General features: G+C 42.6%; 1 protein-coding gene and 1 pseudogene across 3 annotated transcripts in view; one reads left to right on the plus strand and one right to left on the minus strand.

The window, feature by feature from the left end:
* The window catches only part of STOX1 (storkhead box 1), a 56,546-nt gene that overhangs the window by 20,650 nt on the left and 11,582 nt on the right, over positions 1 to 24,314 (minus strand). The window lies entirely within an intron of this gene.
* Positions 15,607 to 18,700, plus strand: LOC129069787 (NADH dehydrogenase [ubiquinone] 1 alpha subcomplex subunit 5-like; annotated as a pseudogene).

Below are 24,314 nucleotides of genomic sequence, written 5' to 3' on the forward strand. Positions count from 1 at the left end.
CTTGGGCCACTTCTGAACTGGAGACACCGTGATTCGGTTGTCAGGAAAGCCATAGAGGAGGCCCCACCTCAGGGTGCCCTTTGAGCCTCTAGCAGCCTTCCCCCAGGACCACCACCCTCACTGTGGACAGAGATACAGGGACTACAGGCTGGGAGGGAAGGATATGGGTGACTCAACCCCTTTGGTTTTTTAAAAACACTAAAACTCATTCACATTCAGCCCCAAAGTCCTTCAGGCCCCAGGGTGCCCTTTCCCTTCACGGCTTCCACATTGGATATGTTAATGACTTACCAAAGTGTGTTATGTTTTCTAAGGCTATCAAAATAAATTAACATAAATGTAGCCAGCAGCTTTAAACAACACAAATTTATTATCTCACTGTCCATAGGTGAGAGATCTGGTGGGCTCCTCTGCTCTTAGTCTCACGGCCTATGCTGTAGCTGGAGGCTCCACGCTCTATTAGATCTATTGGTTTATAACTTTAAATGGGTTCAGAAAATCAAACAAAATGCTCATTCCATGCTCATTCAGGTTTCTGGCAGAATTCAGTTCCTTGTGGTCAGAGGTCAGAGGTCCTTGTCCCCTTGATGGTTGTCATAGGGGAGCCTCTTCTCAGCAAACTTAAAGCCACATACATTGTTTATCATGTTGCCCTCTTACTCTTCAAAGATAGCATCTTCTTCATGCTCAGATTAGCTCTTCCCATTCTTTAGTTGCTTCGCTTCTGCTTTCAGCCAGAGAAAGTTCTCTGCCTTTAAGGACTCATGTGATGAGACTGGGGCTACCCAATCTCCCTAGAGTGTATAATCTGATTACATCTGCCAAGTCCCCTTTGCCACCTAAGGTAATATATTCACCCACAGGTTCCAGGGATTCAGATGTGGACATCTTTGGGGGGCCATTCTGCCTACCACACCAGGAATAAGGGTTGGGGGCAAGGAGTAGCCGTGGAAACAAGCACAAATTATAAACTGCCGCAGTCCCTGTATCTCCCTAAAATTGGATGTGCAGGAAACCATCCTTTCTTTGCCCTCCAGGCAAACCTGGGGTTGATTTAAGATGAACCTTCTCCCCCAAGAACCTTCTTTGGAGGCCACAAAGGCAATGACAGTGACAGGCAGCCCTCACCTCTTCAGAGTCATGGTGGTGAATATAAAATACCACTGTACAACTCTTCCCATAAGCAGCCTGAGGTGACCTCTGAAAATGGTTCACTATTCACCTGACCCAGAAAACCCCACAAAACCGTGCAAATCAGGACATTCAAATCCCCGTGTTCACTTTAAGAACACTCATGAAACCGCCCAGACCATCAAGGGTCTGCATATCCAAAAAGCCACCAAGTAGCTGAAAGATGTCACTTTTGATGTGTACCATTCTGTAGTTACAATGGTGGAGTTGGTATGTGTGCCCAGGCCAAACAGTTGGGTGGGCCACCTGGTGGGTGGCCCAAAAACAGTGCTGAGTGTTTGCTGCACGTGCTTAAAAATGCAGAGCAATGCCGAACTTAAGGGTTTAGATGCAGATTCTCGGGTCACTGAGCACGCCCAGGTGAACAAAGCTCCCGAGATGCAGCCCAGAACTTACAGAGCCCAAGAGCCCGTGGGCGGATTAACCCATCCATGAGCTCTCCCTGCCACACGGGGGTGACCCTTCTGAAAAAGAGCAGGTTGTTCCTAACCCAGAGGAGGAGGCTGTACAGAAGAAAAAGATATCCCAGAAGAAACGAAAGAAACAAACAAACAAAAAACCCCTTATGGCCCAGAAGTAAATTCAGCATAAAATAAATGCTAATAAAGTAAAAATAACAACAACAAAAACAGTGTATAAAACTGGGGGAAATTTTTAGCCCAAGGTTGTTGTTTTAATAAAGATAAATAAAAGTTCCCTGCAAGGAAGAAGCTGTCCTTTATATACACATAGTCTTACATTACAAATGAGCATTACACTGGAGGTCAAGTAATCTGATAGGGGTTCTAATCCAGAGCTATGTGGCTCTGAGTAAGCCACCTCTCTGGGTCCCAGTTTCCTTGTCTAGAAATGTGGGATTGAGCTAGATCAGCATTTCCTAAAATGTGTTTGTGGAAAATTTATTCTCTGAAATGCTCTGCAAGAAAAAGCAAGGTCGAATGTTTGAGAAATACTGCTTGAAGTCAGAGTGGCTTTGTTAAAGGCTCTGAGAACTGTAATAGACAACCTAAGTTTAACCCAATGTTTCCCCGTCATATTTGGCAACAATCCCTTTTTTGCAATACCTATTATTGCTGTGACTTCTTCTTTTAAACTGGCCTCCCCCCGAATAATCTGTACTTTCTCATCTCAGCATCCTTGTCCTTATTTCCTCCAGCTAATGCACTCTTTCCCACACCGAAGTGTTTAAAAATTCTCTCGTGAAGACTGGCTCAAATGCTGACTGGTCTCCCATGAATTATTCTCTGATCCCATCAAATATGGATATATTCTCCTTCCTACATGGATCAATTAAGAAAAACTAAACAAATGGTTGCTATAGTGCAGCATTAAGCACTCAAAAAATACTGATAAATTGCTCAGAGCATCATCCCGATACATCAAGGTTGTGGGTTTGATTCCTTGTCAGGGCACATACAAGAGTCAAAATGAATGCATAAATAAATGGAGCAACAAATCTATGTTTCTCTCTCTCTCTCCCTCTCTCTCTCTCGTATCAATATATATATAAAATTTTTCTTAAACAGTGATATGAGGAGCACAATCCTTCATTCCTTATTCAGCAAATATTTACTGAGTAACTATCATATGCCAGTTCCTGGGAATACAACAGCGAACAGGACACCACTCTGGCCCTCAAGGGGCTCCAGTTCTGGTGGAAGAGCCGTGCTCTGAGGCAATCACGACTCAACATGCGGGTGAGAATTGGTAAGACTGGGACTCAGCATTCCTCAGTCCCCTCCCGAATGCCATTTTCAGAAGAGTGTGGATGTTTGGGGAGGACGATCAAAAGGAAGAAGAGTCCGATTTGTCCCTGTGAGGCCCTGGGGTACCTAAGCATCGGATAATAGAGGGAGCCCTGGAATTCGTCAGGCAGACCTGGACCCAAATCCTCCACTTCTGCTTCCAGACTGTGTGCCTCCTGAGTAGTCATTAATGACCATAACTGTCCAATAGGACTAACAATATCTGGCTCAAAGGTAATGGTGGGAAGACATCCAAAAGTACCTGGAATAACATTTGACACACAGTTTTTCTTTCAATACTGGCAATCTTTAACTTTTCTTCTCAAAACAGGGATATTAAATTTGACATCCTTTGTTCCATGTCATTATTAGTACTTCAAGTGTCTCTTGTAAGGCAGTGGTTCTGCGCATGGACGGATTTCTTAGCCAATTCTGACTTTTCCCAACTCCCATAGCCTAACTGACCAGTCACCAGTCCTGACCATGACAGGGAGAAAACCTGGAAAAAGACAATTTATGTTGGTAAAGCCTACTGCTAGTCCTGTTTTGTTCTATTTGGTAATATTTTACTGTGACCCTTGTGGCAGATATTGTAGGACTGGCACATCCAATACACATTCCCAATCACCGTTTTCCTTGCCTCCCTCTAGTGTGGAGGTAGGAGAGCATGTTACCCGACTTCCCAGCTTCACTTTAGAAAAGAAAAGAACACACACACAACTTTTTTCTAAAGATTTTTTAAAAATATTTTATTTATTTTTAGAGAGAGTGGAAGGGAGGGAGAAAGAGAGGGAGAGAAACATCACTTGGTTACCTCCTGCAAGCCCCGCATTGGGGACACTGAATTGGCAACCTTTTGGTTGGCAGGCCAGTGCTCAATCCACTGAGCCACCAGCCAGGGCCCAGCCTCACTTTAAACTAGTGGAATCACTGTGGTCAATGAGATAAAGGCAGCTGGCTGCACTATCAGGAGAGGCCTCTCAAGGAAAAGGCCTTTCCTTCATCTTTTACCCTTAACATTCTTGATTCTTTCTTCGCAACCATCTTGCGACTGTAGGTTGACAAGCATGATTTCAAAAGAACACCTACTAAGGAAGGCAAAGCAGAACGACAGAAAGAGCCCAAGTGTCTGAAAGCCTTGCTGAGCCGCTGTGCTGGCCCCAGGCTAACTACCTCCAAACTTCTTGTCAGGAGACAAATATATCCCTTATCTGTTCATGCCACAATAAAACAAAACTCTAACCAAAATACTTCGGCAAAGATATCTGACATTTACTTCCTCTTCATATTTTCTGCTGTGGGCAAAAATCTTTGTCTTAATAAGACAAAGCTTCTGGATTTTATACCAGCCAGTGCTTTTGGTTTTGCACCTTAATGGATGTGAAGCTACAATGACATACTGATGAGTATTTACAGAAAAGATGTCAGACTTGACATGATAAAGCTCCTGCTGTTTTATCATGTCAAGTCTGAGACATGCCTTGAAAAAAATGAGATGCAGAAGCATTAGCCAGTATTGCTGATTTGTAACTGCTCAGGGAAATTTGTACTAAAAAGGCTCAGTAGGCACTCTTGATGAGGAAAGCTTTCCTTTCTGCATGTAGAAATCAGAGGGGAAGATAAGAAGTGTCACAGCTGTACAGCCCGCTCTCCAAATGGGTATCTACAGTTACAGCCCTGAGAACAGGATGCCTTTCAATCTCTCCCGAAAGGAAGTCTTGTGAAATGGAGCCAAAAGTCAGTATCACCATTGACATCAATGTAAGATTAACTCAGGATTTAAAGGGACAAATAATGAATAACCCCACTTATATTTCAGGGGCAGGGAATCCCTCCTGCCATTTGTTGAAGAAAGGGGCATTTGGTCCTGAAAGAGCCTGGATCTGTCCAGGTCCCAGGTCTCCATGGGTGGGTCCTGCGTGGCGGCAGACTGAGCCCAGCAATGGCCTCCTGCACCAACAACGGGAGGACTCCATGAAGAGACAAGCTGGGAGAGAGCTCTACGTTATTACATCATGAGATCAACAGGCTTAATGCTGCCTTTTACCCCAGACTATACACACACATATGTACATATTTTACCAAAAGCATCACCAAAACTGCAACCTTGCCTGCTCCTCTCTTACTGACAAAGGTGGGGGTTGGTGACCTAGAATGTTGAACAGGGTCTTCCCCAGAATCCATGCCCAGGGATGCCCCCTCAGCAACGCTGTGTGGCCCACTCAGCCACCCTGCCTCCCACGCCTGAACCGCTCTTGCACCAATCTGGAAAGCATCACTGGGTTTTTGCATCAATGGTCCCTTTCACGTCTCCCAGACGGTCTGCTATGCTCCAGCTGCTTTCGAGTTGATTACAGACTCTTTTGGCCTCCTGAAATATTAACTTTTAAAAGATAAAAGCCACTCTGGGGATACAATTCACATAAGTATAGTTTTACTGAGAAGCCCTTCTAGGCTGTTAGAAAATTTAAAGACAAACTTTTCAGTGCTAAGATGGTGAATTCCCTTTTCCTCAGCAAAGAAGGCTTCATGTTGAATCTGGGCAGATGTGACTGTGCCTCAGCAGGACTTCAGTGTATTTCCACAAGGTCATTGCCTTAGAAATGAAATGTAAAGTTCTCCACCCTGAGAAATCTTAAAAGAAGTTGTAGGTCTTGCTTAATATCAATGGCTCTGGTTTCTACATGTGAGGGTTGTCTGATCACTGCTTTTAGAAGCCGACCACCTACTTACTTCACACTAAGCCATCCATGACTGTAACTCTGACCCAAGGCAGCCAGATGGTTTCTCAGATTACACTGTAGTAGAAAGGAGGTGGGGTTGTGCGTATCATGTTGTGTGTCCAGGCAGAAACCACAAGGGTCCACCTGCAGGGGTCATCTCACCTCTCCCTTTGGCTTCCACACACACATGGCTCCCCAACCCCTCCAAAAACAAATGCACATACTCTGTTCCTCACTCTCTTGGGTTTCAACCCAGGGAAGGGGCTCCAACATATCTTCTAAGTACACTTGCTTCCTGGTTTTTTGCTTCTCTGACACCCTCTTTTCTGTCAAAGACTGACACTTTCCATTTCTCATGAAATATCCCCCCTCCCAAGTGTTGTACGGCCAGTAAGTACTCCTGCTTACTTCACCAATCCTCCCACCCAAGCCACCCCCGCTTCCCACTGCCACCTTAGGCTTTACGCCTGGCAGCCCAATCATGATGCCTCAACTCAGATGTAGGAGTGTAAAACCAAAAAGCCAAATTGCCTGGAGCAACCCAGACTCTGCTGGGTCATGGAAGTCATGCATCCATTCTGCTTCCAATGTGGCCCAATGGAGCAAACGGTTAGCAAGAAAAACAGAATGTTTGACTTTGAAGAGTTGGGGCTTTCTGATAAATGTTGCTGAAATCTTACCCTGGCCAGTGTGACTCAGTTGACTGGAGTGTCCACACACCGAAAGGGCATGGGTTTGATTGTCAGTCAGGGCACATACCTAGGTTGTGGGTTTGAGCCCAGTCAGGGTGCATCCAAGAGGCAACCGATCAATGCTTCTCTCTCTCTCTTAAAATCAATGAACATGTCCTTGCGTGAGGCTGAAATCTTGGGATCCTCAGCTAAGTTAATTTACAACTACACCATGTAAAAAAACAATATAAATGGAGCCCAATAGTTACAGCAGTGAGGATGGTGAGATCCTGTTTGCCACATCCTCTGCTGGGAGAGACAGACGACCCTGAGGCTGGTTAGCAGGATTTGAAGCATATCCATGGGAACCAGCAGCAGATCTGTTGGAAGGGTTGGGAAGTTTGTTAGCCAGGTATCAGGAGAGAAGCTTAGAAAATGCAGCCCAAATGGCACTTTTGTATTCTTTTCTCTCCTTCAGATGGCCTAGCAATTCTTACAGATGGTATGTAGGTGGGACAAGAGAAGCTTACGTTTTTCTCTCCTATAGGTAAGAGGAGAGAACGTTAATAAGTTCCCACAGCCAGAGCAAGTCGAGGAGAATTGCAGAGGTAAGCTGCTCAATGCCACAGGGCAGTGTCCAGATTGCTACACTGGGGACACTTCTCTGCTCCCCTCTGATCTTTAGTTTCCTTTCTACCCAAGCTGGTCTTCCTGTTTCAGGACACACTTCGCTAGTCCCTTTACACAGGTGGAAACAAGGGACTAGGTGGGAGATTTTGAATGTCAATCACTCTTTTGGACACTAGAGAAGGGACATGGCATAGATGGAGATGCTGAGGAGGGTAGAGAGAAACCTTTGTGAGCAAGCAGAAAGAGTTCTGGAGCCTTCTCACAGAAGCCAAGGATGGAGAGGGAAAGGAGAGGGCTTTTCAAAAACACCACCCTGCAGTCTGCATTTTGCCTCACTTATGGGGAGGAAACAGCTTCTCCTTGCAGCTGTGATTTTTATCCCTGTAAATGCTAACTTGAACTGCTAGGAGTTTGTGTAAAACTTCGCAGTGGAGAAAAAAGGGCTTTTAAATGGCTTTGCATTGTTTTTTGTCCTACTACATCAGAATGTATGGCAGAAACTGATTTGAATGTCATATGCTTATCGCAAGTGCTGTGATGGTTGTCTTGACCAGGAAAAGCTACAAAGATAAGTGTTAATGGGGCTCCCTTGCTTTTTGCCACCTGTGGGCAAAATGAATGCCTCTTAACCCTGAGGTTCTAGCAAAGAGGAGAAAACGGTTGGCTTCCTGCCATCAAATTGGAAGCCTGAAATCATCTTGGCCTCAGAGTGTGGGAGACAGGACAAGTGCAGAATTCTTGCTATGAGGTTTGCCTTTGGAAAGCAGGGTGCCACGGGGGCACGAGAAGGGAGGCAGTTTCCAGGCATGGTTACTAAACGTGTGCCTTTTGGAAAAGCAACCTTTTACACTTACCAATGAGCTCTTGTGGAAATCATATGTGCCCATTTGTGGAATGGGTCCACTCAACTCTACGACTGAGCGGTAGAAAGTGATTTGGAAAGGAGCTTTAAAAAATCCTTGCAAGAAAGGGGCTGTCAGCTAGGCAGCAGTTTAGGTTTGCATGAGAAAGGGGCAGCTATCCCCTTCCACTGCCCCAAGCAGGGAAAAGCCGCTGGGCTGGAGATTTGGGGGAAATCAGAGGGAGTCCTAGATTCACAAAGTTTCCTTCACTCACGCCTCTTGGCTTAACAAAACAGAAAACAGTTGTGGATGCCCTGCTCTGCCAGCGGAACTTCAGAATTCTGCCCTGACCGTGCTCCTAACCACGATGATGCATCTTTCTCTCTCTCCCCTAACAATAGTCCCAGATTGGCTTGCCTGGAAAGGGTTTCAGGAGGTTTAGATTTAAGTCTGTTTGAATTGTGTGAAAAATGTTGTAAGAGGTTTTTTGTCTCCCTTGCACCCAACCCTTCTGGAAGAAAGATCTGGGTGAGAGGAGAGGATGATGGAAAAACAGTGAGAAGTCATAGCAATGAGACACACTGATCGTGTAACAATGGAAGGAAAGCAAAAGGCGAAGCCCCAGGGATAGGAAAGCTTTAGACTGAAAAGGTGTAGGGGAAGGTGGGGGAGGAGTTAATGACCTCTGTTTATCAGAATCTGGTCCTGGAGCCCCCCTCGGAATGCTCCTGCGGGGCTCTGTGCCCGGTTCCGAATTGCCTTCCTTGCTGCTGTGAGCACTCCAAATTCAAGCTGACCTCAGAGCATGCTCTCGCTGCCTGACAGCTGACCACAGACAGGAGAGGACGGTCCCACTTCGTGCATTTTCCACACAGACCACATCCAAGTGTCATCCACACCTCGTCCACACCTCGGAAACAGATGAACTGGTATCCTAAGTAAGGAGGATTGCTTGAAACTACCTGCAGGTAGGCCCTCTGAAAACAAGAATTGAACTGACCTGAATTACTTAGGATGAAGTAGGAAGCCCCAAATCTTATCAACGGGTGGGGGGCAGGAGGCCACATCAGGGATTCTGTCCACTTGTGCTGCCTAAATGATGCATAGTCCCACTTGGGGGCCACAACAATTGTAAACTTTGTTCCCTGGGGTTCATGTGTGGCTTTTGGAGCCATGTTCATGAAAGGCAGGCATTAACTATGGTGAAAACACTGACTTACAACTAGAGGTGTTATCAGAAACTTTCTGCCCTGACTGGTGTGGCTCAGTGGATTGAGCGCTGGCCTGCAAACCAAAGAGTCACTGGTTGGATTCCCAGTCAGGGCACATGCCTTGGGTTGTGGGCCAGGTCCTCAGTAGGGAGCGCTCAAGAGGCAACCACACTAATGTTTCCCTCTCCCTCTCTTTCTCCCTTCCTTCCCCTCTCTAAAAATAAAATTTTTAAAAATTTTTGAAAAGAAGAGAACTTTCAAGTGTTTTAGGAAACACCCCGCATAGGCCAAGTAGCCCTCAGCAATGAATTGTGTGAACATCTACAATGCGAGTTATTCCATTAGAAAGGGGGGATAAATTTATTCCTTACATTAGCTGATGTGATGCATGACCCTATTTCAGGCTTAAAGGCATTCAGGTTAGCTTCAACTTAGTAGGATAAGGTATATGACAGAATTTGCTATACACTTCTTTCTTGCAGGCCGTGGCAAAGTCTGTGCAAAGTATTAATATATCCAGCTGGGCCTGGATATATACTTTGGGCAAGGTAGACAAGGGTAATACAGAAACCTGAGTGAGCCACCAGGCATTCGAAGGTAGCCCTTTATGGTAAATGAAATTTGTTCAACTGACTAAAACCAGCAGGAGCCTTGGAGTCTAAGACTAAGACCGATACAGCGGGACTGACCTCATCCTGCCCTGGGAGCGCTGCCGGCAATAGCTGGGCAAGTGCTACTTAAAACAAATCCAGTGGATTTAGTTCTAGTTCCTGCTCATCAGATTTAAAAAACAAACAAACAAACAAACAAAAACAGTGGAGTGGCGCATTATGGAAAATTTTTCCAGAGAAAACTAAGGAGAAAAAGAGGTGGAACTGTGGGGTAGAGAGAAAATTGTTTTGTGTTTCTGCACAGTTGGAGTTTTCTAAATAAATCTGAAAACTTGGGATCCTGGGCTAAGAGCAAGTCTTGGAAAATTAATTTGCAACTGTATACATAGGGCACTCCAGATAGATTTACCCAACTCTGGAGGAATATGTTTATATTTCAGGGGAAAATGAGGCCCAGGACCTTGGGTACATCTCTCCGTCAAAAGGCTGAAGCTTATCTGACCCCTGGAGAGATGTGTTTACATTGCAAAGGCTAGAGAAGCCAGAATGCTTTCCATCCCGACTCCAAGTAGCAGAGGTTTTTCTCCTTTCTGGAAAAGGAGAGGCAGCTGCTGTGTATAAGCAGAGAAAAATCAATTTTTCTCAATCGCATGCCTATGGAATGTTCCGCCATTTTGTGTGGGAGGTTTTTCCAACTGCTTCTCATGGTGCCACCCCGGGACTAATGTAGTTATGTGAGTAATAACTAAGCTGGTTAGTGTGAGAACTACGTGGACCACCTCCTAGCAGAACGAAGCTGGTGGATACTATAAAAAAACAACCACTCAAAGTCTGGAAACTGTTCTAAGGGCATACACCAAATGAGGAAATACTTATTCAAGAAAATCCAGTGAAATAAGCCAGCCAGAGAAGGACAAATACCATATGATTTCACTCATATGTTGAATCTAATGAACAAATTGAACCAACAAGCAAAACAGAGACAAACCCAAAGACAGAGCAGGATGACAGCTAAGGGGTGGGGTCGGGGGTGAAGGGATCAAGCAAAAAGGAAAGACACATGGACGTGGACAACAGTGTGGTGATGGTGGGCGGAAGGAGGGTTTAAGGGGGATAAGTGATAATGGGAAAAATACAATAAAAATAAATTAAAAATATGCAAAAAAACCCCAAACAAAACAAAAACAACAACAACAAAAAATACCCTGACCCCCAAAAAGAAAAGAAAATCTAGTAAAACTTGGTGAGGACAATGAGTCTATGGCAATCAAGCCACCACACACTTCATCTTACCCTTCCCCCCAACTCCAACTCAGTTTGATGAAAGCTCCACTCCAGGTGAACATGGCCAAGAATCCAGGGCTCCCTCTCCCCAGTTCCCGGTCAAGGTTTACCATGTCTCCCTCGGAGAGGCAGACTGCTGCATTTTCCATCCCCTCCAACTCCAAACTGAAGAGGCTACATTTAAATTCAGGCAGTGCATGGCCAGTAACCTGGGAGTTCTCTTCCTCTACCCAGTCCCTACCCACCTAGTCCCAGCTCCGCCCCAGGAGCATCAGGCCAAGAATACTGGATCTCAACCACCTTCACCCCGGCCCATTCATAGCACATAGGTTCCATTCTGGCAGAGCAGCTGCAAAACTATAGGCTACCATTGTGCACAGCACCAGCGCAGTGGCTCAGTTTGCCCTGGGGGAGAGGTAGTCCATAAGAAAGAGTTCTAAAACACTCCCCAGCCCTGACAGGTGTGGCTCAGTGGATTGAGTGCTGCCCTGCAAACCAAAAGGTTGCTGGTTCAATTCTTGGTCAGTGCACAAACCTGGGTTGTGGGTGAGGTCCCCATTTGGAGGTGTGTGAAGGCAACCAATCAACCAACTGATCTTTCTCTCACTCACTGATGTCTCTCTCCCTCTTTTTCTCCCTCCCTTCCCCTCCCTGTGAAAATAAATAAAATATTTAAAAATACACACAACACTTCCCAAAGGAACTGACTTTATTTGAAAAAGCGTGCAGGAAAGTTCAAGCCTAAGGGTACTCCAGAAAAAATAGCTCCTTTTAAGAACAATTAGCTAAACTATAGACCAGTTCATGCACCAGAGAGAACCAGAAAAAGGTACTGCTAAGGAGAACACACCTGGGGTCAGATAAAACCTCAAAGACTGACCTCAAAAATGATCCCTGCCATTGAATCAGACTGCTGAACAAGTCTGACCGAAACAGAGTACCACTGAAAACAACAGCACAATCAGCTAGAAATTATTAGAGCCTCATAGGCGTGGTACAATACCAAATGAAGCAGACATTTTAACAAAAAGTCAAAGAGAGCCCTGCTAAAAACCACTGTCCTCCCAGGGTGACTGTGTGCAAGACCTAGGCTGCATTCTCTGAAGAAAAACACCAAAGGCTTCATGCTGCTGGGAAAACAGACTTCACTAAAGTAGCCTAGTCAAGTTACAAAAGCAAACAAATACAAGTCCCAGAGAGGGGAAAGAGAAATCTGTCCCCAGAGTTGCTAAAATATATATTACCTAAAAGGTCCAGTTTTCAACATCACAACACAGGCAAAGAACAAGAAACCTGTGACACATACGCAGGGGGAAAGTAGGACACAGAAATTGCCTGTGAGAGGCACCATATCAGATTTAAAGTAGCCATTATTATATGTTCTAAGAACTAAAGAAAACCATGCTTTAAAAAGCACAGAAAAGTGTGAAGACAGTGTCTCACCAAACAGAGAATATCAATAAAGAGAAATTATAAAAACAAAATGAGCCCTGGCTGGTGAGGCTTAGTGGATTGAGCACTGGCCTGCAAATCAAAGGGTCACCGGTTTGATTCCCAGTCAGGGCACAGGCCTGGGTTGCGGATCAGGTCTCCAGGAGGGGGCATGATAGAGGCAACCACACATGGATGTTTCTCTCTTTCTCCCTCCCTTCCCTTCTCTAAAAATAAATAAATAAAATCTTTTAAAAAATGAAAATTCTGGACTTGAAAAGTACAATAACCGAAATTAAAAATCCATTAGAGGGGTTCAACATTAGATTTGCACTGTCAGAAGCATCAGTGAACCTGAAGATAGATCAAGAGAGAATACAAAAGCAATCCAAAGAACAAAGAACTTTTCACTGACACAATTGGAGGATGACTGTATTAGAAATTGACTCCCATGGTTCTTTAAAATTAAATTTTTAGGTATATTTCACTGATTATGCTATTACAGTTGTCCCATTTTTTTCTCCCCTGTATTCTCCTCCACCCTGCACCCCCTCCTACCAGCATTCCCCCGCCTCAGTTCATGTCCATGGATTGTACATATAATTCTTTGGTTTCTCCATTTCCTATACTATTATTAACCTCCACCTGCCTATTTTGTACATACCATTTATGCTTCTTATTCCTTGTCCCATGGTTCTCTAATCAGGGAACATCCAAACTTCCTACAATGTTGAGGCTCCTCTTTCTCCCACTCTTTTTGCAAAATGGAGTTGAATGTGACTGTGTGGAGACCTGTTTCCCCTTATCAAATCTGGAAAGATATTTGGGCTTTGTCCCAGCTCCTGGCACAGAGCTCTTAAAACCCTTGGAATTTCCTGAGTGATAAAGGTGACTGGTGGGCCGCCAGGGAGCCTCACGATGGGCACAGATTGCCAGAAAGACCAAGACTTAATTAGAAGCTTGGAACTTTCAGCCCCACTTCCTAACTTCTGGGGACGGGTGAGGAGCTGGACATTGCACTGATCACCAATGGCCAATAATTTAATAAATCATGTCTTTGTCATGAAACATCCATAAAAACTAAACAATGAAGTTGGGAGAGTTTCTGGGTTGATGAATATATCAAGGTGCTGGAAAGGGCACGGAAGCGCTGAACCCTTCTCCCCTTTCTTGCTCTATGCATCCCTCCCATTTGTCTGTTTCCGAGTCGTATCCTTTATAATAAACTGGTAACAGTAAGTAAAGCGCTTTTCTGAGTTCTGTGAGTTGTTCTAGCAAATTATTGAACCTGAGGGGAGTGGCCGTGGGAATTCACGACTTTGTAGACAAGTTGGAAAGAAGTGTCAGCAACCGGAGGACCCAATACTTTCTTTTTTCTCGAGTGTCATTTATTAGAAAATACAATTCCAGAGAAAATAGTGGGTACAATACACAGTCCTCTTTAAATCAGGGGCACAGAGGGTCAAAATAAAAAGAACTACAGGCAAAAGCTGGTAGTGCATCCATGGTCCATTCATCAGGAGAAGTCCACTCCTGTCTTCCACTTCCCTAGGCCCTCCCCACAGCAGCCAGTTTCATCCTTGGCATTTTTAATTTAAAAGAAAAGTTTCAACTTCCTTGCTGCCTATGGCTTCAATGAATGGAACTTCTTTGTCCAGTTATGGAATGAATCAGCAAAAGGCGGAATTTCTGATCCTTGGAGCTGGGAAGGAGGCTGAGGAAGGACAGACAGTAACTCCATTCCCCAGACAAGGCACATCCAGAGAATTTTAAGTTTAAAACATTAATATCAAACTCAAAGTCTCCCTCTTTTTTTCCAAGGAAGATATGCTTTAAAGAAAGTGCAAGAGTGAATTTCAAATCCAAGTGGCAGGAAATGAGGAGTATTAAGAGATAAGAGACCTAGTCTTTCCCTCTCAGCTCCAAGGGATCAATCACAGCTCCAGGCCAGCCTCCTTGCAAGAAAGGAAAACCGCTGGGGGGGATGGGAGGGGGAGAAAAAACAAGTTTTAGCGGGACTCCAAGTCCCTTTCCTTCAGGTAAGGCATCCCTTTGGCTCCAAACTAAATAGGTTTATGGCCCCATAGAATGAGGGGAATTCTTATTAAAAAATATGTGACAGAAGTGCAGTTCATGAGAGAAGCAACACAATAGGAGTGACGGGTTATGGGAAAGCTTTCCCAGGGCTACCCAGCAGGCAGCCACATTGGCATCTGCGGCCTAGAGCCCCTTCCCAGGGCCCTGATGCCTGTGCGTGAAACAAAACCAAGAGCCAGGGCAGCATTTTGTCCCACAGAGAAAAATGAGGAAAGAGATCTATGGGGGAGCAGCCCAGCGTATTCACTGGGACCAGATGTCCCCAGAAGGGCGAGAGAATGGAAGTATAGGAGCCATATTCAGGGCGAGTCCTACCAAAGCAGGAGAAGATAAAAGGAAGAACCCCTGAAAAAGCACAGGTCCCTGAATACAAGGAGGACCCAATACTTTCAACTGGCCTCTGAAGTAGGGAGTCTTGTGGGACTGAACCTTAAACCTGTGAGTTTGATGCTAACTCCAGGTAGCTCGTGTTAGAATTGAATTGTAGGGCACCTAGCTGGCATCTGCAGAGAATGAGAGAATTAGTGGGCAAATTAGAGCATTCACCCTTCCTGTTTTCCCCTCATTCTCTATGCCTCCGCCCTGTGTAATTAAGGCTGGCGCCCCCATCAGTGACGTTCCTGTTGCCACAACCCCCATACTCCAAGAGGCCTGGCGAGCCCACACAGAAGTCTAAGTGTAAACAAACAAGATGTCACAGAATCTCAGCTACTGACAGAGTGTCAACTTGAAAATTAGTGTGTAACAGTGTTCACTTCCAAGGAAACTTGCAAACAACCCCCACACCCTCCCCAGGGGTTACCTTCTAGTTGAGGGGAGTTTTAAAGTTAGTGTCTTAGAAACCCTAGTCCACTGTTTCCTAAAATCAACCATTTGGGTCACCTTTGGGATTTAGGGCATATCTACATATACCTTTGTCTTCAAATCGATTGTTTTAAAATCATTACCGAGAAAACTTTATGTCCCTACTTCAAGTGGAAAATCAGTACCATGTGCTATAATAGAAGGTATACCTTAGTTCATTTTAAAATATTAACATTTAAATGTATACCTGAATCAACTTGTGTACCACACCAATGTTTATACACAGAACACATTGGGAAACAATGGCCCACTCTATTGTGTGGGATGAAAGAGTAAGAAAAGAAATAGAAGGCACTGTCTTGTGAAATGCCCTGGGTTTGACAATCAGGCTTCCTTCTGAGAACACTGTCTTCAACTTTCTTTCTTTGTAAAGGCGCATCAAGTAACCACTAACGTCCACAGTGCTTTGATTCAGTCAGAACACTAAAAAGAAGTTATTTTTACTACCAAGGGTTTCAACAAGTAAATGTAACTATGGGCAACTGCAGGGCTAGACAACTAAGCCCAGTTTAAAAAACACATATCGCCCTGGGCTTTCTGAAAAGCATCATCACCCAATGTTATTGCTCTCCAGAGGTGGCCCATTTTATGTGACCCACAATTACCATGTAAAGGGCACACCATTCCTTTATTCCCTTTCTTAGGGTTGTGGAGAGAAACAGATTCTGGCAAAGGTGGGGTTGAAAACAAAACACAAAGGAAACACCAAAACTGTTCCTTGCATATCATTTTTTTTTTACCTCTATCCAGTTAGAATCCAAATTTGGAACAGGGATGAAAGAACGCTCATGAAAAGAATTCGAGGGTCAAACACACATGCCTTGTCCTGCTGACACCATTTTCAATTTTTCAAAAGATAATTTTTATTTACTCTAAATTACAAATAATATGCACTGGACCATTCCATATTTTTAGAAAAATACTGATTTATAAGTTAAACAATAGGAAGAGGCAGGAATTATTGGCTTATGAAAATCATCCAGCAATTCAGTACATTACTGTATGTAACACATCTGCAGACTGAGGGTAAAGTCCACACAATCAGGGGCTGGCCATTTAGAGGAGGAGCTAGGACTGGAATTCAGGTCTCACAGCCTCACAGGCCAATAATGCCTGGTTGAATATGAAAAAGCAAAGCAAGGGCCACATTAATCTAGTCTTAATAAAGATTAAAGTTGTTTCTATGTCACCTGGCATCGAGATGGCCAAAGTACACACTCTGAGTGATAGAAGGAGGCCTCCAGGACAGTCTGAGGTGTCAGACGGGGTACTCTGCCTGGCTGGCACCCCATGAGGTCCACAATAATAAAGAACTGCTAACATTGATGAAGAGTTTACTGTTGCTGGGCACTCTTTTTAGAACTTTACCTATATATTTCATGTGATCCTCCAACAACCCAATGCAGTTTTATTGTCTAAGTTTTACAGAGGGGAAGCAGGGACATGAAGAGTTAAGTCAATTGCCTACCGTCTCAGTAGCCAACAGGACTTGAAGCCAGGTGGTCTAAATCCAGAGCTGGTGCTCTTCACTACTGATATTTACTGAGCACTATGCTCTAAAATCCCTCTTCCCCCTTCTTAAATATCAGCCCTGACCACCACAGTCCCCTCAATAGCCCATCAGCGGGGGGAAAGGCCTTGTGGACCACTGGAGCTGAGATGGAAGGCAGCCAGTGAGGCTGGGCTCGGCCTGACCTGCCTGAGGTCTGGCCGGAATTATCACCCTCAGTCACGGTCAGCCAGCATGGGAGAGGGGCAGGCTCCTTGCCTCTGACCTGATGGAGGTGAAACGAAATAGGACGGATATGCTTTCCAGTGTGGTGGGAATGCCCCTCGGCCATGCCCACGGGGCAAGGAGACCCAGCATCCCTCACTGTGCCCTGCCTGGAAGCCAGGTCAGAGCTGGCCTAGCCTGGTTCTTGATCAACAACTAAAAAAAGGCCGTAATCAATTCCAGGCAGGGTGCAGGCAGGGGGAGATAAACCTTGAAAATCCATCTACTTCCAATCTACAAGCCCACGCCCTACCTGGCAAAACATACTCCCTGACACCCCAAGCCACCACCATGAACATGTACCTGCAGATGCTCTTAAAACTTAAGCCTGGGATCATATTTTGTTGCCTTTCAAAATATCTTCCCCCTCAGTGGATATGGATTTTCTAATTCTTCCCATGGGATTTGCTCCTCTTTGATCCTCTGAGTCTCTCTGCCTCCTAAGAACTTAAGCTGACCTTCTGAGGGTTCCCTTTTGTCTGCTTCCTCATGCATCTGCATTGCTTACTCCTTGGTATCTGGAAGGCATTTGGTTTCACAGAAGGCTTTCGAGGACTGCAGAAGTCAAAGACCAAAATTTACATTTGTAATGCACAGTCAAAAACAAAAAAGATTAAATAGATCTACTGTGTACCTACATCAGAAGACTCAATATTTAGATGTGAAGTCTCCTGAAATTGATCTATAGCTTTACACAATCCTAATAAAAATCCTAAAGATTAGCTTCCTTTGTAAATTAACAAATTGATTCTAAAGTTTATAAAGAAAAGCAAAGGATCTATGATTGCCAAAACAAAAAGAAACAAAGTTAGAGGTCTTACAATACCTGATTTAAAAATTTCCTATAGCTACCGTAACCAAGACAGCGCAGTAATGGTGAAAAGATAGGTATATGGATCAAAGAAAGAGAATAGAGTCCAGAAATAGACCAACATTTACAGTCAATTGATATTCGACAAACAGCCAAGGTTGCCCAATAAAGAAAAGGACAGTCTCTTTAACAAATGGTTCCTACAAAATTTGACACATACCTTCAAAAAAATGAACGTAGGCCCACAACTTGCACCATATACAAAAATTTACATGAAATGCATCATATCTCTAAATATAAACCTAAGAGTATAAATTATTTTTAAGATAACATAGGAAAAGAATATTTGCGATCTTGATGAGATGAAGAATTCTTGGTACACAACAAACACAAATGATAAAGAAGAAACTGATAAATTAGACTTCATTAAAAATTAAAACTCGACTCCGCCCTTCGGCGCGGCCAGGGCGGGCACGCTAAAGAAGACTGCTGGCCTTGTGGGGATGGCGGTATGTGAGAGTCCGCACAAGAGGCTAAGAATATCGTACACAAAAATTTTTGATGTTCTTGAGCAAATCCCTAAAAATGCAGCATTTAGAAAGCAGACAGAACAGATTACAAATGAGAAGCTGGATATGGTTAAAGTGGAACCAGATGTTAAAAAATTAGAAGACCAGCTTCAGGGTGGCTAAATAGAAGAGGTGATTCTTCAGGCTGAAAAAGAACTAAGTCAGGGGAGGAAAATGATTCAATGGAAACCATGGGAGCCCTTAGTGGAAGAGCCTCCTGCCAACCAACGGAAATGGCCAGTGTGATCATCATCAAATGACCTGTGTGTTGAAGGGAAACTGATGTAATTAAATATTTGTTAGATCAAAAATATTTCCATATTATTGACATCTAATAAGAAAAGTGACAAAGAACATACTTAGGAGACTTGTTAAAACTGATAATTATGGTAATACGGACTTATGAATCAGTTCTTGTTAAAGCATTCACTAAAATTATTTCAAAGATGGTATTTTATAAAATAGAGACTCTGTAAGATTTGAAAATTAACTGGAAAAATTTCTATATGTTTCAATGCACAGGCCCTATATTTGATAGATGAAATATTTTTAGTAGCATCTCTAACACATTTGATTTTTTTCTATTCTGAAGAAACCAGAAAGAAATTTATGATTGCTTAAACAAAATGTATAGGTAGGTCACTGTTTGAAGTGAGTAAGAGAAAAACCATTAAATTACAATTCATTGTAAAAAAAAAAAAAAAAAAGTAAAACTATTGTTTGCAAGCCACTGGTAAAAATAATAATAATTATGAAAAGACAAACCACTGGGAGAAAACATTGGTAAAACACATATCTGCTAATGGACTTGTATCTAAAATATACGAAGTCCTGTAATTCAATAAGAAGGAAAGACAACTTTTAAAAATGGAGAAAAAAGCCCTCACCAGTGTGGCTCAGTTGGTTGGGCAGCATCCTGTAAACTGTAAGGTCACAGGTTTGATTCCTGATCAGAGCACATGCTCAGGTTGCAGGTTAAGCACCAGTCAGGGTGCTTATGGGAAGCAACCAATCGATGCTTTTCTCTCTCTCCCCATCCTTCCCCTTCTCCTCTCTCTAAAATCAATAAGTATGTCCTCCAGTGAGGGTTAAAAATAAATAGAGAAAAGACTGTAACACACACTTCAAAGAAGATACAAATGGTAAATAAGCACATGAAAAGAGGTTCTACTCAGTAGGCATTAGGGAAATACAAATTAAAACCACAGTGATACCCCGCTGGGCGTGGCTCAGTTGATTGGGTATCACCCTTGCAAAGGGAGAGGTCACAGGTACGATTCCTGATCAGGGCACATGCTTGGGGTGTGAGTTTGTTCCCCAGTTAGGTTGTGTGCAGGAGGCAACTGATTGATGTATCTCTCACACTGATGTTTCTCTCCCTCTTTCTCCCTTCTTTCCCCTCTCTCTAAAAATAAAGAAGTAAAATATTTTTTAAAAACATAATATAATACCACTATCCACCTATTAGAACAGCTAAAAGAATAAAATAAAATAACAAATGCTTAACTGGAATACTCATACACTGCTGGTGGGAATACAAAATGGATCAGTCCTTTGGAAAACAGTCCTTTCATCCCATACTTAGGTATTTACCCAAGAGAAATAAAAAACTTATGTCCACACCAAGACCTGTTAGTGTTTCCTGCAGCTTTATTGATAATCACCAAAATCAGTAAGCAACCTAAATGTCCATCAACTAGGTGAATGGATGAACATGTTGTGGACTGTCTCCATAATTGGATACCACTCAGCAACAAAAGGAATGAATTACTGACACACACAGTGATGAATCTCAGAAGCATTATCCAAAGTGAAAGACACCAGACATAAAAGATGACATATTATGTGACTCATTTATGACATTCCAGAAAAGGCAAAACTATAGGTAGGGAAATCAGTAGTAGCCAAGGGTCAGGAATGGAAGGCTAGGATTGATTACAAAGAGTCACTAGGAAATTTTTAGGGTGGTGAAAATATTCTATATCTTAATTGTGGTGGTAGTGAAACTACTGTTCACAATTGTCAAAATTCAGACCTGTGTATCTAAAAAATATAAAATTTTCTGTATGAAAATTCTATCTCACTAATCCCTCCAAAGAGAAGCCAAATATTTCATTTCAAAAATATAATTTATAGCCCTGTGTGGCGTGTCTCAGCTGGTTGGTTATCATCCTGCAAAGTGAAGAGTCATCCATTCAATCCAGTCAGATCCCCAGTCAGGACACCTGCTTGGGTTGCACGTTTGGTGTGGTCTGTCGGGCACGTACCAGGAGCAACCAATTGATGTTTCTCTCCCTCTCTTTCTCCCTCGCTTCTCCTCTCTCTAAAAACAAATAAACAAAATCTTTAAATATATATAGATGTAATTTATAAGTAATTGCACTTATGTAAGACTAATCAGCCATGGAAAAATGGAAAAATCTGTGTTGGGAGACCCTTACATCAAATGAACACAGTTATGACTGATGATTTCAGACTTGGGGGGCACAAAAAATATTTTGACTTAAAAAGAATTTTACAAGGGACTTCCTGATTCTTAATTAACTCTTAAAGAAATGGTGCAGAGTTTTGCATCAACAAGAGGGGAATCTTTTGCACACATTTCCCCCCAAAGGATAAATTTTTTAAGTCAATTATCAATTATTACAAATGATCTTGGGCAAGCAGTTTCTGTTGTTTCGCCTGTAAAAAGTTACCTGATCTAAAGAGTTATCTGCATTGTAAAAGCTTAAAGTCTAATTTCCTTACTGGCACAATTTAGCTGAACCTCCAGGAGGCCTTTGAAAACCCTCTGATCTATGAAACTTGTGAATTCAAAGAAAGTCAAACTCAACCCCTTCCTGTCACCTCCATAGTTTGTGTGTGCGTGTGCGTGTGCGTGTGTGTGTGTCTGTGTGTTGGAGCAGGGCAAGCATGGCAATTGTCATTTAGATGTCGAGGGCTGCAGGATCAGAGTGCTGGGAAAACTCTGCCCCAGGTCACATGATTAACACTCTTCAAACAACGCAGACGCTGCCCACTGCTCCCCAGAGCCCAGCCCCACCCCGCATCCTCCCACACACTTGTCTGCCTGGAGGAGAGGCACTTTGACAGTTTTTACTTTGTCTCTCTCCATCCCATCATCTCAGATGCTCTGAGATTGTGGCCCTCTGTTGGGCAGGCCTCTGGGTCCAATCTATGTGCTGGCCAACTCCTTCCAAAGGAAGATGCTCCATAGGAACCCACAGTTTCCCAAGAATGCCTCAAACATCTGCCTCAGGAGTTAGGCAAGTGGGGTTTCCATGGTAGAGTAAGTGTAAGGCACTAGATTTTTCTCCTGCCTCCTGGATATAGACGATCAGCACACCAAGGTCTCCCAGGAGTCTTTACAGTAATGAAACCTGTTTAAAAGTGATTTCCAAACTCAATTAGCTAGGAAACTTTCTTTCATGTAATACCTATTTACATGCCATGGAGCTAGTGTTTCTACACACACTTAGATCAGTGCTATTAACTTGCTTGCATTTATATTTTTCCTTTTTTAAAATAACATTTTTTGAAACTTTTTGTTTCTAAGGAAAAAGATTCATGCAATATGCTAGCATTTATGTAAAAATGGGGAAGGTATTTCTATACATATTGATTGTAGATGTATAAACTACCTCTGGAATGATTTGGGGGACTAACTGATCACTGTAGCTGTTTCTAGAAGTGGGAAATGCATGGCTGGGGGCAGAGGAAAGTGAGACTTTTTACTGTGTACCCTTTTGTATCATATGAATATGTTACCTAGCAATCCATTAAATTAAAATCAGATTAAAATAATAGGTACTGCCCTGGCCGGGTAGCTCAGTTGGTTAGAGCACCGTTCTGATGTACCACACAGTTGTGGGTTCAATCCCAGGTCAGGGCACATACAAGAAGCAATCAATGAATGCATAAATCTGTGAAACAACAAATTGATGTGTCTGTCTCTCTTCCTTCCACTCTCTCAAATCAATGAAAAAAGCAAAATGAAATAAAACAGGTACTAAAAAAAGTGATATTTTAAAAAATATAAAAGCATTCACAAGTGCATGTGCATACACACACATGCACACATACCAGCCATAAGCAACACCAGAGATTACATAACCACTCTTAGTATTTGGTGTTGTACTTCAGTTTCACTTGTCTATTTTTGCTTTTGTTGCCTCTGATTTTGGTGTCACATTCAAGAAATCATTGCCAAGACCTATGCCATTAGTGTTTCTGCTATTTTTTTTTTTTAGAAGTTTTACAGTTTCAGGTCTTACATTAAGCCTTTAATCCATTTTGAGTTGATTTCTTTGTATGGTGTAAGGCAAGGGCCCAATTTCATTCTTTTGTATGTGGATATATCCAGGTTTCCCAGTACCATTTGTTGAAATTATCCTTTCGCCACAGTGTATTCTTGACACTCTTATCAAAAATCAGTTGACTGAATATGTGTGGGTTTATTTCTGGACTTTCTATTCTGCTGCATTGGTGTGTATATGTCTGCCTCCATGCCAGTATCATACTGTTTTAATTATTGTAGCATTGTAACATATTAAAATTAGAAAGTGCAATGCCTTCAGCTTTATTTTTCTTGCTCAAGACTGTTTTGGGTATTCAGGTTCTTTTGTGATCCCGTATGAATGTTGTTTTATTTTTCTGCTTCTGTAAAAAAAATGCCATTGAGATTTTGATATGGATTGCATTAAATCTGTAGATCATTTTGGGCAGCATAAACATTTAAAAAATATCAAGTATTTTAATCTATAAACATAAGATAAAATCACTTTAATTAAATTAACACAATAAAGGCCATATATGAAAAGCCCACAGCTAACATAGTAATCAAGGGGGAAATGCTGAAAGCTTTTCATCTAAGATCAATAATAAAACAAGGATACCCATTCTCACCACTTCTATTCAATATAGTCTTGAAAGTCCTGGCCAGAACAATTAGGCAAGAAAAAGAAATAAAAGGCATACAAATTTAAAAAGAAGAAGTAAATTTATCTATTTGCAGATGACATGATCATATATATAGAAAACACTAAAAACTCCACAAAAAAAGCTATTATAACCAATCAACAAATAAAGTTGCAGGACACAAAATCAACATTCCAAAACCAGTGGCATTTCTATACACTAACAGAAACTATCCAAAAAGGAAACTAAGAAAAAAAATCCCATTTACAATAGCATCAAAAAGAATAAAATCCTTTGGAATACAGTTAAGGAAATGAAAGACTTGTACACTGAAAGCTATAAAGCATTGATGAGAGATAAAGCAGACACAATAAGTAAATGGACAGATATCTTGGTGCCTGTACTTTGTACTTTTCAAAGTGTTTTCACAGATAGTATCTCATCAAGCCTGATGCCAACTCTATGTAGAAAGGGCAGATAAATGCTCACCAAAAGACAAGGAAACCAAGGCCCCAAGAGGTGTGGATGAGAAGCTGATCACTCAGCTGATCAGTGACAGAGGATTCAATCTGCCCAGCCCATGGTGTCTTTCTAAGGTCTTACTCAGATGACAGACCACCACTTAGTGAGAACCGATGGCAGAAAATACAATAGATCCACAGGGGTTATATAACCCCTCAAAGGCACCTCCACTGCAGGCAACAACCTCGATGGAAGATAATGCAACATAAGGCTGGGAATACAGGGTGGGGCAAAAGTAGGTTTGCAGTTGTTCGCATGGAAAGTAATACCATAATTAATAAATAACAATACAATAATAAACTGTTTCACGTACTTCACTGTATACCTACTTTTGCCCTACCCTGTTTTTACCATGTATCATGTTACACATTATTATAAATGTAATCACATACACAGATGTGCACTCTACTACATAATACCC

The sequence above is a fragment of the Pteronotus mesoamericanus genome, unplaced genomic scaffold (assembly GCF_021234165.1).
Source record: "Pteronotus mesoamericanus isolate MK-2021 breed Mesoamerican mustached bat unplaced genomic scaffold, CSHL_Meso_final contig_24, whole genome shotgun sequence".
In the NCBI taxonomy this organism is placed as follows: Eukaryota; Metazoa; Chordata; class Mammalia; order Chiroptera; family Mormoopidae; genus Pteronotus; species Pteronotus mesoamericanus.